Raw genomic sequence first — 16,728 nt, forward strand, 5'->3', positions numbered from 1 at the left:
TAAACATTTGTAAATGTTTTTCTTGTACTCGGTTAGGTTTTTACCTATATAGTTTATTTCTCTTTTTATAGTTTATTTTCTTTGAGGTTGTTGAGAATGGGATTGTGTCTAAGATCTCTTTGTCTATATATTTGCTGTTAGTGTGTAAAAAAGATATTGGATTTGCAAGTTGATTCTGCATTCTGCCACATTATTGACATTGTTTCTCATATCTTGAAGTTTTTAGTAGAATTTTGTCATCTCTTATGCAAAGTGGGTGAGTTTGACTTTTTATTTCCTTCTTTTGAATCATTTAAATTTCCTTTCTCTGTTTTATTGTGACAGCTAGTTCTTTGAGCACAATATTGAAAAAGAATGAAATAGTGGACAATCTTGTCCCTTTACAGATTTTAGTGGAATTACTTTGAGCCTTTCTCTATTTAAGACAATGTCTTGGGAGGTGATGTGTGAGTATCTAGGAAGAATTGAGCTAGAGGAAAACATAATCAAAATACATTGTATGAAAACAATTTTTAGTTAAAAATTTTAAAGATAAATAAAACCAGAACAAACACTGAGGGTGCTATGGTTTGAATACAGGTAGTGTTCCCCAAAGGTTTGATAATGAGATGGTGCTACTGGAGGTATTGTGAACCTTAGGTATGCCCACGAGCAGTCCTTAGCTCACTGGAGGCATGCCCTTGAAGGGGTTGTTAGCAATAACAAATATTTCCTCTTTCTAAAAAAAAATGCAACAGCAAAAACATCCAAGATAATATTGTCTTAAACTAGAAGAATGCACATACATTGCTGTTACATAATATAGGTGTCGAAATCTAGGGCTTCCACAAAATTGGCAATAATCTTTCCAGCTAAATATCTGACAAAGGATTCATTACCAGAGCTTATTTTTAAAAAAAAAAAAAAACAGCTAAAAAAAATGAAGAGTCATAAAAGTAAATGACCCATTTGAAAAATAGACCTGGGACCTGAACAGAAATCTCAAAAGAAAATAAAAATTTAAAGAATACATCTAAAAGTGTTCACCCCAGTCATTAGGTAAATGCAAATCTAAACAGCTTTGTGATGTTAACTTACCACAACAAGAATGCCAAAGTTCAACAAAATAACAGACAACAAGTGCTAGAGAAGATATGGAGAAAACAGAGCACTGATTCACTGTTGGTTGGACTGCAAGATTGTTGCTCCACTCTGGAAATCAGAGTGGAGGTTTCTAATAAAATTAAAAATAAATCTATCATGTGGCCTAGATTTATCACTTCTTGGCATATGATCAAAGACTCAACATCCTATTTTGTAGATACTTGTTCAGAAACATTCAGTACTGCTCCATTTACAATAGCTAAGAAATGGAAACAACATAAATGTTCTTCACTTGATGAATCAATAACATAAGTGTGATATGTATACACTATAGAGTACTATTCAGTCATAAAAATATAACGAAATTTACAGATAAATGATTAGAAATATAAAATATCACATTGAGTGATGTAATCTGCATCCAGAACGATAAATGGATGCTCTCTCTCTTTTGACATTCCTATCTCTAAATCTTCATATGGAATAATTGTAGAAATTATGAAAGTAAATGGGATCATTGTGGAGTGGTAGGATTCTCAAAAGAGGGGAATAACAGTGTACAAGTAAATTGACAGGGAGAGTGGGAAAAACAGAGGGTGCATTTAATTAGTGATGGGGAAGGAAAAACATAGGAGAAATGTGGTGGTAATTTAATTATACTGAAAAGTGATTTTGATTGTATGTTAATAAATAAAGTTGCCCGGGGGTCAGAGCTATTAGAGCCATAGCAAGAGTGTGGCGGTGGTGGCACACGCCTTTAATCCTAGCATTCCAGAGATAGAAATCCCTCTGGATCTCTGTGAGTTCAAGGCCACATTGGAAATAGCCAAGCATGGTGGTGACACACTCCTTTAATCCCAGAAAGCCAGCCTTTAATCCCAGGGAGTGGTGATATAAAGCAAAAAGATATATAAGGCGTGAGACCCAGAAACTAGAAGCATTTGGCTGGTTAAGCTTTCAGGCTTTGGAGCAACACAGTTCAGCTGAGAGCTATTGGGATGAGGACACAGAAGCTTCCAGTCTGAGGAAACAGGACCAGCTGAGGAACTGGTGAGGTGAGATAGCTGTGGCTTGTTCTGTCTCTTTAAATAGACGAACAGTCAGGAAATAGGGCTCTCATTCGGGAGGCTGGGACACCGCAGGCGGAAGGGTGAGATTTTGGCTCTGAGCTCTGACCTCTCGGCTTTCTCTTTCGCATTGTTTCTGTGTTTCTTATTTAATAAGAAGGTTGGTTACATCAATAGAGAAAGAAAAGGGAGAATAAAATAATAGTAAGGATTTCTGAAAAAGTCATAAGAAATCATGTTTTTGTCTCTATGACTAAAATACATATTAAATATGTAAGTCTGTGTATACAGATAAATAAATAACTTAAATGAACATTTCCTGTCTTGACTGACAATGTTCACTCCAAGAGCCATATGTCATCTAACAAAAATCCTAGGACCAGCCATGGGAAGCCTTCTTTTGACTTGTTGGTAAGGTTTTTCCAAGAGATTCACAGAATGTCAGAGGCTATATTTTATTATCCTTCAGCTGCCTAAACACAACCTGAACAAGGATGTTACCAATAAATATGCTGACATGGAAGGGGCAACCACATGAGGCCCCAACCCTAGACAATGTAATTTGCATTTCACAGTCAACTAATGATTGCTGAGCAGAGAAGAAATAATCTTTCCCAGGCAGGAGCATATCAAATGGTCATTGAAATCACACTGGGATATACTTATGATGTACTTGTGCTGTGGAATAATCCTTCTGTACATGTAAATATGTATTACTCTCATTGGTTAATGTTAGTAACAAGCCTGAACTACTGGCCAAGCATTTATAATTAATATAAGCCTCAATGTGTTTATTTGGGAGGTGCTACATACTTGCTCTGGGTCTTTCTTTTGAATGTACCTCTTTCCTGTGGATGATCTTTATAGCAGCCTCATTTCCCGTAACTTTCTGCTATTATTCAGATACAGGAAGCTCCATGAGGCTTTTTTTCTACATATGATATTGTTCAAATGTCTTTAGCTTAAAGTAATTTTCACAGCCCTAGGGTTCCTAATTGAGTCCCTTAGCCAATTACTAAGAATGCAAATCCCATACTGAGCAAATAATCAGTATGATATATTTGTTTTTCAATGTATTACTTCTCTTTTCACACAAGATGAGAGGAAGGTGAAAATATTAAGGGAATAGATACTTTAAAAAAATCTGAATGTTGCCGGGCGGTGGTGGCACACGCCTTTAATCCCAGCACTCGGGAGGCAGAGCCAGGCGGATCTCTGTAAGTTCAAGGCCAGCCTGGGCTACCAAGTGAGTTCCAGGAAAAGGCGCAAAGCTACACAGAGAAACCTTATCTCGAAAAACCACACACAAAAAAAATCTGAATGTTAAAGAATTATACCTTATCACATTTATTATTATAATTTGATATTATCTTGGTCCAAATCACCTTAGAAAGAATTTGATTTTTTGCCGTTTCACTTCACGTTTTATTTCCAATGAAATCTATGTTTACTACGTAACATGAATCACACCATGCAAAAATTTGCTGTCATACATTGAACATGAAACTGGAACAAGCACATTGTTCTAGGTAATGGTAATACAACACCTCAATTTAGAAAGAATCCTAATGACTATCCTTCAGCTATCAGAAAAGAAATGTTCATGTTAACACTACCAATAATATAATGAATGTATTTATAATGTCTAGAAGAATTGTAGGGCTGAATTTTAAAAGGAGATAGTTGTTTGGTATCTCAGGTTCACTGTCTTTTACAAACTTTAAATTATATTTTTAAATATTAATAGAAAATCTGCATGTTAAGCTTAGAACATTCTAAAATTTTATATTGGTTAAATATTTCATAATTTGGCTTTCCTATAGTATATTATTTGAACTGTTTTTAAGGAGAACTCAAAACATTTTACTCCAAGTGTCTTACATCTGTAAAGTTATCACTACAAACTATATAATATAAAACATCATAAATGACCATATTTACCAATGACAATTTCTATCTCCACAAATGATATCAGCAAATCATTTCATTTTACAACAGTAGAATATTTTCAATGAAGTTAAAACTCATTTCCAATTTTCTTTCCAGAAAGGTTACATTTAATCATTTTCGCACTGTTTAATAATGTTAATATTAATAAAATTGTGCCTATAAATTATTCAATTTCTTAGGTCAAATATGCAAAATTCAGCAAGGTGACATAAAGCAGATTAAAAACCATTATAGATTTTCCTAACTAGTTTGTATTAATTTTCCCATTCAAAAATTTTATCATTCTGAGTCCAAATTACATGCAAAAATGTTTTAAAAAAACCTACATTTAATGTAATGATATCTCTTAGTCTAAATACAAAATCTGAACATACTATGTTGACATAACTAGATGTACAAGTCAAAATCTACTTCACATACCACTATTCTGAAAAACAATTCAGTATCATTTTCAAAGAAGGAAAAATTACTGTGAAATTCAACTTTTTTTTGTTAAACTTACATTACTCTGGTTGTTATCTTCATTCCGTTCAAATTTATGTTTTCTAGCCCAACACAATTCCTCCAGCTCAAACTTTTATATTGATTTCTTTTCAGTCTACCATCATATTGTTTAAGAACCAGATCAAAATTTCACTGTGGCCTAAGAGTTAAAGCACTAATTTAAGTATGAATTCAAGTCTTAAATTCATACAAACATTCAAATTCATAATTTTAGAAAATAATATGAAGCAATACATTAACTGGCATTTGACAAAATTTTTAAATGGTTTTCTTTTTTAATAAAATTAAAATACAAAATTTCCTATTCTGAGAATCAGATATTTACTTAGAATACAGCCAAGCAATGTCCCTGTGACAATATGTTAATTATATTATGTTCTTTATCCTGGTTACAGTGATGTATTTATCTACTTAATTCCTATTTCTTAGCTGTCTTTTAAACAACATGACAAAACCTAGAAAAGCTAAACTTTGAAATATTTTCTCTCTTGTATTTATTTACTTGAGCATATTTTTTTTCTTCTAAAATTATCCTACTAGCCCCTCAAAGGTGATTAAAGGAATAGTATATTTCTTAGGTAATGATAATTTCTCATATTTTTCAGCCATGTATTACTTGAGGGATTGTGCTCTGTTTTGAGTGTTTCTCTATCAAAAATATACCAACTCATGGGTGTGAAAATCTTATACAAATGTATAACTTAATTTCAAATTTTCCTGATAGCCTTTCTGAATGAGGAGAATCAAACAACTTAAAATGAGTTAAATTTCACACTAAAGGTGGATCTGAGTAGTAGATCCCTTCTGTGTCTGGGATATTGCCTTATTTTTCTCACATGTAATTTTTAGATTTTTAATATTACCTATGTTTATGGTTTTCTATATCATGAAGAAGAAGAAGACCATTAAAAAGATGATAAGATCTTAAGGAAGAGTTAGCTAGGGAGAAACAGAGAGGAAAAATAAAAAGTTGCAGAATACAACCAGAAAAGCGTCACTGGGACGAGGAAGAAAATCAGAAGTGTGGGAGAGCAAGGATTTAAGAGAAGAGAGTGAGAAAAGAGATTCAGCAATATATACAGTAATGAATTCCATTATTCTGTGTACTAATTTAAAAAAAACTAACAGGAAAACAAAACTTTTGGCAAATCTTGCTTAGTATAAATACAATTCCAACATAATTATAGACAGTCTGTTAATACTTGGCAGAATACTATGAGATGAGTTAATGCATCAAATGCAAATTTAGAGGTAGATTTATTTTTAAATCTTCAGAGAGGAAATAATGTGAGTAGACATATAGAATACAAACTGAGGTTCTTATTTACAATTCATTCATTTGATCTGCAACTTTTAGCAAGTTTCTCCTTTGTTTTAGTTACCTAGTTTCAAAAGTAGTTTAGTTAAGGAGGAGATTGTGAGTCATCTGATAGACACAGATATGATATAATCAGTTGTTATCTTTTTCTGTAAGTATAGCTACAAAACTATTTATCTGGATTATCTAAACATGCACACCCACTAGAACCATCTTTGAAAACTCTCCACAAAATTTAACAACTAAAATCAGAATCACAGAAGTGCAGAAGAAAGCTACAGCTTCCCAATCTATTAAATATTTAATGATGAGACTATTAACTGTAGTCATGTTGTTTTGTTGTAATTAAATGAATTATTATATATAAAGGCCTTTAGACAGTTCCTGGAATATAACAAGTGTAGCTACATTATTATTGTTTATTATTATCCATCAAAATTCCATGTCTATAAATAAATAGGAATATTTTGCTTGTCCTCACACTTAAAAATGTGTCTGAGTAAATTTTAAAAAATCTCCTTACTATGAATGCTGTGTTTATTATCAAAGAGTAGGAACATCTTTATTCAAACCAGGATTAAAAATAAAAGAGTTATTTGAAAGTTTTATTTATTTGCTATCAGTACTATGTCATATTAATAAAAATGAAGTGAATAATTACTAAAAATTATAAAGTTTTCATTGTTTTAGGTTATACTATACAGAGTTTTTATTACAAATGAGAATGATTAGAATTAAAAAATACACCAAAATCATGGCATACTAGATAGACCACAAGATGTTATAGATAAGAAAAAAACTATGAAACACTGATCTTAAATAAAAACAAAATTTAAATTAATCAATAAGATGTGGTGATATTTTAGGTATTCTCTAAGAAATAAAGCTTGCCTGGAGATCAGAGGGAAAAGTCAACCACTAGTTAGCCATAGAAGCCAGGCAGTGGTGGCATACACCTTTAATCCCAGCACTTGGTATCTTATGCCTTTACTCCCAGTATTTGGGAGGTACACATGCCTTTAATGCCAGCACTAGGGAGGTTGAGACAGGAAGTGATATGGCTGGGCAGAGGAAAGGAATATAAGTCAGGAGGAGAGAGGAGCTTAGTCTTTTCAGCTGAGGAGTTGTCGAGGTGAGAGTTGGCTGTGGCATGTTTTCTTTGTCTTTCTGATCTTTCAGCATTTACTTTGATATCTGGCTCTGAGTTTTTATTAAGACCAATTAGGATTCGTGCTACAACAAGGGATATTTCATACATGGACAGAAAAATTCAGAAATGGATATTTTTAATTTCCTTAAAAAGTTAAATTGCAAATCTAAAGTCATCACAATGAAAAATTTAGTGACATATTAACCAATAGAAAAATTAAACTTAAGTAAAAGTGAAAAATTAAAAAAAGAAGGTGCATAAAGAATATTTATGAGCTTACCTAATTTTATATGTGTGTGTGTACGTATGTGTACATGTGCATATGTGTTAGTTTTGGCACTGCTATTAATTTAAAATAGATTATTAAATCTAGTAGTTAAGTGAGTGTATATTTTGAGTAATATTCCATGTATGAATTTCATATACCCTAAAGATATTTTGATGATGCCACTAATAATTTATGAGAAGAAAGCTTTTGTCATTACAGATTAATTCACAATAGCAAAAGTTTGGCCCCTTAAAATCAAATATTGTGAAACTTATTAAATAAAATATAGTAAATATAGGAATTATAATGGATAATCTTGGTTGCTAGTTTGACTATATCTGTAATCAGCTAAAACCCAAGCATCTGGGGACCAACCATATAAGCTCTCTTCTAATGATATTATCTTTAGAAATGACCGAATGAATATTATTTTAGAAACTGTACAGGGAAGCTGGCATTATCTAGGCATCAATGCATATTTTCCTATATTAGTCATGTCATTCCCCATTATTAAAATTCCTACACTTGATCACAGTCATTGTGTTTTTTACCTACTTTATGCCCAAATGGACATAAAATTTATCTCAGTACTTTAAGTTTGGAAAGAAGAAATTGTTAGGAATGTTGAAAATCATATTTTCAATGTAACTCCTCAGTGGTGAAGTTTGTTTAGTTTTTATCTGTTCTCTTCTAAGGTTTCATTTTAACATAAATATTATGAACATAAATATGAAACATAATATGAGCATAAATATTAATGAATACATAGGTGAGTACTCATGAAGTTAAAGTAACTCTTGAAGATCTACTGAATATCATAAAAGTGATGTGTCAATGGAAAACGGGAGCCTTTTTCTTAATTCTGTATATTTCTTTAAGGACTTTTAAAGTCTATTAAATTACAAATATCCATGATCTGAATTATGTACATATTAGTAGAAGAAATCGATTATTTAATATTCAATTCTGTGTCATGTTTTACACACTAAATGTGTATAAAAGAAAAAAAACACGTTATATATTTAGGTAAGATAATGAATATTGCTTCAGTACCCTGAGATGTACACATTTTAACATTATAGACAGACGTGGTTAAGTTGAAGAATGAGTGATACTAGTGAAATTTTCTTACTACTTACCGTTGCATGTGAAACTAGTTTCTTTATGAATGAATATGTAACCTTATACTTATCTATTCATTAGTCTATGGATATGTGGGCTATTTCTCTATATATTATGTATTTTTTCTTGGAATATCCATGTACAGGTTTATTTCTAGGTACATGCTTACATATTTCTTGTACCTATAACTGACTAGAGCAATGAATGTGCATTATAGAGAATCTTAATTTGTCAAAGTACTAAGAATGAGTGACTATTGTGTTCTCAATCATAAATAGAAACCCTATATCACCTTTTCTACAGCCCAGTGAACATTGCAGAAGGGAAGGCAGGTAGAAGGTAAGAGCCAGAAAATGGGAAGGAGAGCTGTGAAATGTGGTTTTATAAATGTACTATAGCTTTCATAATCATGAACACACAGAAGCTATGGCTACCTGCATAAGGCCTCTACATACAAAATTATATGATATTAGAAATGACTAGTTGGAAAGAAAAAGGCATTATCATGAATGGGAATAATCTAAGAGTATTATGGAGAGTGAATTTGATCACAATACATTGCATGTAAAACAACTGTCAAAAAATAAAAAAAATAAGTAATTTAGAATTGACGTGTTGATGACTTAGTGTATTATAAAAATGTTTCCATATGAAACATGACAAAAATGATGTCTTATAGCATAATTTCAGTTTGAGAAAGATGATTTTTAGGAAGTTCTGATTGATAAATTTTACTTAATAATATTAAAAATAATTTTTGCCGGGCGGTGGTGGCGCACGCCTTTAATCCCAGCACTTGGGAGGCAGAGCCAGGCGGATCTCTGTGAGTTCGAGGCCAGCCTGGGCTACCAAGTGAGTTCCAGGAAAGGCACAAAGCTACACAGAGAAACCCTGTCTCAAAAAAAATCAGTTTTATTTTTCTTGTGGTAAAACATAATGCTAGTATTGTTCTTAGAAAATGTATAACATAATGAACCATTTTTCTAAAATCTATGGCATATTTACTGATATTTTAATTAAAAATTTTGATTGCTTTTTACATGTTTCACATAGCAATACCCACCAACTACTCATCTATGTGAACATGCTGTGTATTATAGTATCATATAGTTTATCAATAATATAGTTTAGTTATATTTCGTTTGAAATTTGAATGCACACTTTTTTCTTGAAATTATTAATTTATTCAGATATTTTTAATCAACATGCTATATTATACACAGGTAAGAAATTGAGCAATTGATTTTTAGCTCTTTTAATGTTTTCTTTTCTTTTTGGGGGGGAGGTTATAATTTCATCATTTCAATCTTATCTTTCTTCCCTCCAAACACTAATACATATTCCTGTTTGTTCTCTTTCAAATTCATGGCCTCTTTTTTCATTAAGTGGTGTTACATATATACATATATACATACATGTATATATGTGTGTGTGTGTGTGTGTGTGTGTGTGTGTGTGTGTGTGTGTGCATATATGCTGAGGGATGGTCTGTATGTCAAATGTGTGCTCTGATTGGTCAATAAATAAAACACTGATTGGCCAGTGGCTGGCAGGAAGTATAGGAGGGACTAACAGAGAAGAAAATTCTGGGAAGTGGAAGGCTGAAGGAGACACTACCAGCCACCGCCAGGACAAGCAGCATGTGAAGACACCCGTAAGCCACAAGCCACGTGGCAAGGTATAGATTTATGGAAATGGATTAATTTAAGCTATAAGAACAGTTAGCAAGAAGCCTGCCATGACCATACAGTTTGTAAGCAATATAAGTCTCTGTGTTTACTTGGTTGGGTCTGATCAGCTGGGGGACTGGTGGGTGACAAAGATTTTTCCTGACTGTGGGCAAGGTAGGAAAACTCTAGTTAGACATATATAATTAAATATAACTATTCAGTTGGAATAATGTTAGTTGTATAATTTTTAAAGTATTCATAATATATGTATTATTCCAGAGCTTAAGAGGAAAAATAGTTTATGTTATTGATGGATTATTTAATAATATTAATGGATCTAAATTTGTTTAACTTTTGGAATAAAGAATTAAAGCCTGATCTGGTTACAACTACCAATATCATAATAACTTAGGAAAACCTAATGACAAATAATATAGATGAGTTTTCAAAGAGAAGTAAATTTAATTAAATGTGAGAATTATTACTTTGACAAATATGAAAGGTTGATAGACCATTAATATGGTATATGCCTCTTAATATCTTCATTAAGATATCTTCATGAACAAACTCCCATCCCAAATGTTATAATGTAATGTACTGAAAGGAGATGAGAGCAAACAATGCCCACATGATTAGCTTCATCAATATATAACATAGGAATGAAAAAAGTTCCTTTTGGCATTCACTGAATTTCTTACTTTCAGGTAATTCATCTTTTATAAGGATGGGCAATTTTACTTCACTAAGAATAAAGAACCCATTGTCTTCATGGACAGAATTTTCTTCCTTCCTCTTCCCTCTTATGCTTTATTTGCCACTCTTTTAGCTCTTAATGATAAATCAGCTCTCTGAATTTGCTGTACATTTGACCTATGTTTATGTTGCTAGTGATAAAAACCTTAAAATGCAACTATGCCACAAAATTGTTCTGCTTTGCCCTAAAGATGCCTGAGCAGTTTGATGACAAAGATCATTGTTTAGTAATGTAAACATTGACTAAAGAGTTTGCTTAAATGCCAAATTGGTTGTGATTCAAAAGGATTTTGAGCCTATGTTTATCTCATCGTCTCCTAACACCACAGCTGAGAACAGAAGTTTACATTTGAAAACATTTTCATTGTAAAATAATAAAACTAGCATACTTATTTTCAACGATTCTTGTTCTTTAGTGTACGTTAACACTGATAGGCATTGAGACACATCTGTCATCTCAGAACATAGGAGGCTGAGGCAAGAGGATTCACACAAACTCTAAGCCAGCTGGGTTGTGTAGCAAAAGGTAGGCTAAACAAATCTATATAGCATGACCCTGCCTTTAAAAAGTCCAGATTGAAAAAAGATTTTATATGTATATAAGTATACATATAAATTATATATATACTATGATTATATATATACTATGATTGATTGCCACTTTTCCAGACATCCTTACTAATGCTTACTGTTATTTTACCCTTCTCCTTTCTTCTGTATTTACCTATCTCCCCTAAGACTTAAGAAATATTGCAGAAGAGGAATTACAAAATTTAAGATCCAGATCAGCTGTCAGATTGTGCCTCCTAGTGATTTCAGATGCCTCACCCATAAGGTCTCACTACATTGACTGTACAAACATGATCAGAACAAGAATGAAAGCAAAGGACATGCTATTCTAGGTGGAGAAAGAACTATAGGTACATAAGGAATGCTGAGAGCAGGAGAAATAGGCTTCCCAGGGAACCTCACACCAATTGTTTATCCAATACAAAATCATAAACCAGGAAAATATACATATGAGTAACTTTATAAAGATCGAGCAGATTTGATTAAGAATATTGTTGTGGGATGTTGTTCTATATGCTCTGATTGGTGCTTGAATAAAGCTTCATTGGCCTATGGCAGGGCAAGATGGAGCCTGGCAGGAAAATCCAGCAGAGATAGTGAAAGGAAAAAGGAGAGGAAGGGGGGGATGCCAAACCACCATCCAAGGAGCAACATGTAATGGGACACAGGTAAAGCCACAGAATACAAAAATTAATAGTCATTGGGTTGAGTTAAGTGTAAGAGCTAGCTAGCAAGAAGCCTGAGCCAACAGGCCATATAATTGGTAAATAATATAAACCTCTGTGTAATTAATTAATTTATAAGTGGCTGCAGGTACTGCATGGGCAGGAGGGACCAAGGAATCTTCCAGATACAAAATATACATATGTATGTATACATGCATGTGTGAATACATATAGGAATATGTATTTATATATCATATATATTTATTAGGATACACATACATACACACACACATACACACACCCTGCCCTTTCAACCAAACTTTGTGTCCTTTTTAAAATTTTTACCAACAAGGCATATGCATACACACACATATAAACATATATGTGTATACATATATATGCATATAATAACATTTAATGAAAGAAGAGGCCATGAATTTGAAAGAGAGCATGAAGTGTTGTGGAATAAAATATTTGTTTAATGAGGTAAAGATGTGTTACATTTGTATGTGTTGCAGAATAATTTTTTACCTATATACAGATGTGTTCCATTTGTTTATGCTGCATTTGTTTTACTATGTAAATGTGTGGTGCTTTTGTTTATGCTTCATTTGTTTAGTTATATAAAGATATATTGCTGTCTCAGGCATCTGATTGGTCTAATAAAAAGCTAAAGGGCTGCTATGGATATTTCTCTGTATAAATAAAATGGCCAGTAGCTAGGCAGGAAGTATAGGCAGGACAAGCAGAGAAGAGAATGCTGGAAACAGGAAGGCTGAGTCAGAGAGACACTAACAGCTGCTGCCATGACAAGCTACATATAAAGATACAGGTAAGCCACAGGCCATGTGGCAACTTATAGATTAATAGAAATGGGTTAATTTAAGATATAAGCACTAGATAACAAGAAGCCTGCCATGGCCACACAGTTTGTAAGCAATATAAGTCTCTGTGTGTTTCCTCGGTTGGGTCTGAGCAGCTGCAGGACTGGCGGATGAAAGAGATTTGTCCTGACCATGGGCCAGGCAGGACTGGAGAAAACTCCAGCTACAAAGGGCCAATACCTAGGCAGAAGAGAGATAGGCAGGGCTGGCAAGCAGAGAGGAAACAGGAGCCAGCCAGACATAGATGAAGCAGAAAAACAGGATATACAATATGTAGATGAGGTAAATGAGCTGCAGGAAAGCACATAGATTAATAGAAATGGGTTAGGTGTTCTTTTAAAAAGCAAGCTGGAAACAAGCCTAAACTAAGGCTGAGCAGCCATAATTAATAATAAGTCTCTGTGTCATGATTTGGGAGCTGATTTTCCAAGAAACCTGCTACAATTGAGGGGTATATGGAAAAGAAATGGAAAGGGTTAATGATGTAATCATAATCCTGAGAAATGAAAGATGCAACTTGAATTATGTGAAACTATAAAAGAATTATATTGACAGTTTTTTTAGTTAGTTGAGAAAGCTTAATAATCTCTGATAGAAAAAGATGAAAAAAATAATTTCATGCAAAAAAATTTAACTTCTATAGAAATTTTTGGGTGTTTGTGAGCCTTTTAATTATATTTTTATCTCCAAAAGTAAGAATCATGCAATAGAACTGAATTTATAAATAATCATAATTATAAGGAATAATGTTACAATATACATTTGAGGTAACAAATTTAAAATCTAAATATACACAAATAAATACGTACAGAGATATATTAGAATTTGATATAAATATATCATTCTACAAAAATTTAATAACTTTTAAATTTTTTTTAAGATTGTAGTATTACAACCTACCTTTGACTTCATATTTTTTGTCTTTTTTATTTTGATTTGCTTTGTTTTGTTTTCAGACACAATAAAACTACCCTCCCCATTTCCTCCTCCAACAAGGTAAGACCTCAAATGGGGAGTCAGCAGGGCCTGGTAAATTCAGTTGGGGCAGGTCCAAGCTCCTCCCCCTGCATCAAGGCTGTTCAAGGCCCACCCTAGATAGGTAGTGGGCTCCAAAAAGCTAGCTTATGCACCAGGGAGGGATCCTGATCTTATTGCCCAGGTGCCCCTTAAGCAGGTCAAGTTATACAACTGTCTCGCTTATGTAGAGAGCCTAGCGCAGTCCCATACAGGCTCCACAACTGGTGGTCTAAAGTTCATGAGTTTCCATTAGTTTGGTTTGGTTGTCTCTGTAGGTTTCCCCATCATGGTCTTGATACCCTTGCTCATAGACTCCCTCTTGTCTCTCTTTGACTGGACTCCTGGAGCTTGGACTGATATTTGGCTCTAGATCTCTGCATCTGCTTCCATCAGTTACTGGATGAAGGCTCTATAATGAACCCAGACTCAGAAGGACAAACATGGTATGTACTCATTCATAAGTGGATACTAGATGTAAAGCAAAGGATAACCAGACTACAACTCACAGCTCCAGAGAAGCTAGCTAACAAGGAGGACCCTGAGAGGGATGCATGGATTGCCCTGGGGAGGGGCAGCAATAGAGGGTAAGGGGTGGTAAATGAGAATATGAGGGAACAGGATAGTTGAGCTGGAACAGGGATGGAGTGGGAGAGCAATGAAAGAGATACTAGGATAGAGGGAGTCATCATGGGGATAGGGAGAAACAGGCTACTAGGGAAATTCCCAGGAATCTACAAGAATGACCCAAGCTTTGACTACTAGCAAAAGTGAAGAGGGTGCCTGAACTGGCCTACCCCAGTAATCAGATCAATGAATACCCTAACTGTCATCATATTTCTTTCTTTCTTTTTTTTGTTTATTGTTTTTTGTTTTTTCGAGACAGGGTTTCTCTGTGTAGCTTTGAGCCTTTTCTGGAACTAACTTTGTAGACCAGACTGGCCTCGAACTCAGAGATCCTCCTGCCTCTGCCTCCCAAGTGCTGGGATTAAAGGCATGTGCCACCACCACCCGGCTATATTTCTTATCTTTAAGAACAAAGAACTAAAGGAATTAACAAAATATGTTATTTGAGAGAGAAAATATACAAGAGCATGATAGACTCAGGTCAGGGCCACACTTTTAGAGAAAATTCAACCATTCTCTCTGGGAAGCTAAGAATTTCCAATAAGTCCTGACTAAGGTATGAAATTTCATGCCCAACTACCCCTCAATGCTGGGATTTGGTCTATAGGGGCTTGAGAGATGGCTCAACGTTTAAAGGAATATAATGTTCTTGCAGAGGATCCACGTTTAGCTGTTTAGCTTCAGTAAGCATGACAGGCATATCACAATTTTCTGAAACTCCAGCTCCACAAAATTTGGTGTCCTTCTGGCCTCTGCCTGAACCAGAACTCTCATGTATATTCACTCCCTCCATTACACACACACACACACACACACACACACACACACACACACACACAATGACACAAATATTCGAATGGGGTTGGAGAGGTTGTTCAATGGTTAAGAACATGTAGTACTCTTGTAGAAGATATGAGTTCAGTTCAAAGCACCAATATCTATCAGTTCAGAACTTCTTGTAGCACCAACACCAGTGGACAGGTTATCATCTTTTGGCCTCTGAAAATACATGTGCCCTATGAGTACTAATGTTACATTTCCAATTTAAATTACTATGCTTAAGAGATGTATGAAACAAAAAAATGTCACTATCCTGTATGCCCTGCTTGCCCAAGGATAGATAACTTCCTGGAATGTTGGGGGCTCTTGTTATTGTAAGATAACAAGCTACATGTTTTCACTTCTGTAAGTAAGCTTGGTTGCCCAAATTACACAGAATTTGCTCTGGGAGACATTTAGGCAAGAAATACATCAAATATGTATGCATGTCCCTGATTGACAGAGGCAGGAAATACACAGCTTTGTGGAGTTTGCCTTTTAAGTCTCTTAGTAATATTATTTGTTGCCATTCTTTGGAAATCCAGGGTATGGTCCTCAGCAGAGTCCATCGTCATGGCCAGTATTTAAATTTAATAAAGCTTGCTTCAAATTTGGCTCACAAATTGTGGTAGTGGTCTTCTTTTTGCCTGATGGGATTAACAGCACGTACCCATACACAGAAATACAGACACACACATGTATACACAAACACGTACACACACACACACACACACACACACACACCACACAATACAATACAATACAACAAAATAATACCACAACCTATTGAAATGCAATAATAGACTAAGCATAAAATGCCTAATCCCAGTGGCTACATCTATAACACAACTCCTGGAACAAAGGCTCAGGTAACATCACAGAAGAGTATATAAGAGCCTGAGGACCAGGGAATCTGCTGTGAGATTGTGTCTCTTAAGAAAGGGAACCTACACTCATATTACCTTAACAACATGGCTACCTAAAGGAGACCTGAACAATAGCAACACCTACAGACATGATAATGTGTCAGGGGAAATCTCACAGGGTTCCACCCCATACTGTCAATGAATGGAGGCTGAGAGAGTGAGAATTATTATTTCGCATCTTCCTAATTGTTTATCCAACACCACACAGAAATCTTTAATAGATAAGCAACCCTAAACAGAATCAGCAGAATATATTTATAACATATAAAAATCAAAGAAAAACAGGTGATGAATTTGAAATGAAGGATTTAGAGGAGTCGAAGGGAGGGGAGACAGGA

Source organism: Peromyscus leucopus, chromosome X, assembly GCF_004664715.2.
Source record: "Peromyscus leucopus breed LL Stock chromosome X, UCI_PerLeu_2.1, whole genome shotgun sequence".
NCBI lineage: Eukaryota > Metazoa > Chordata > Mammalia > Rodentia > Cricetidae > Peromyscus > Peromyscus leucopus.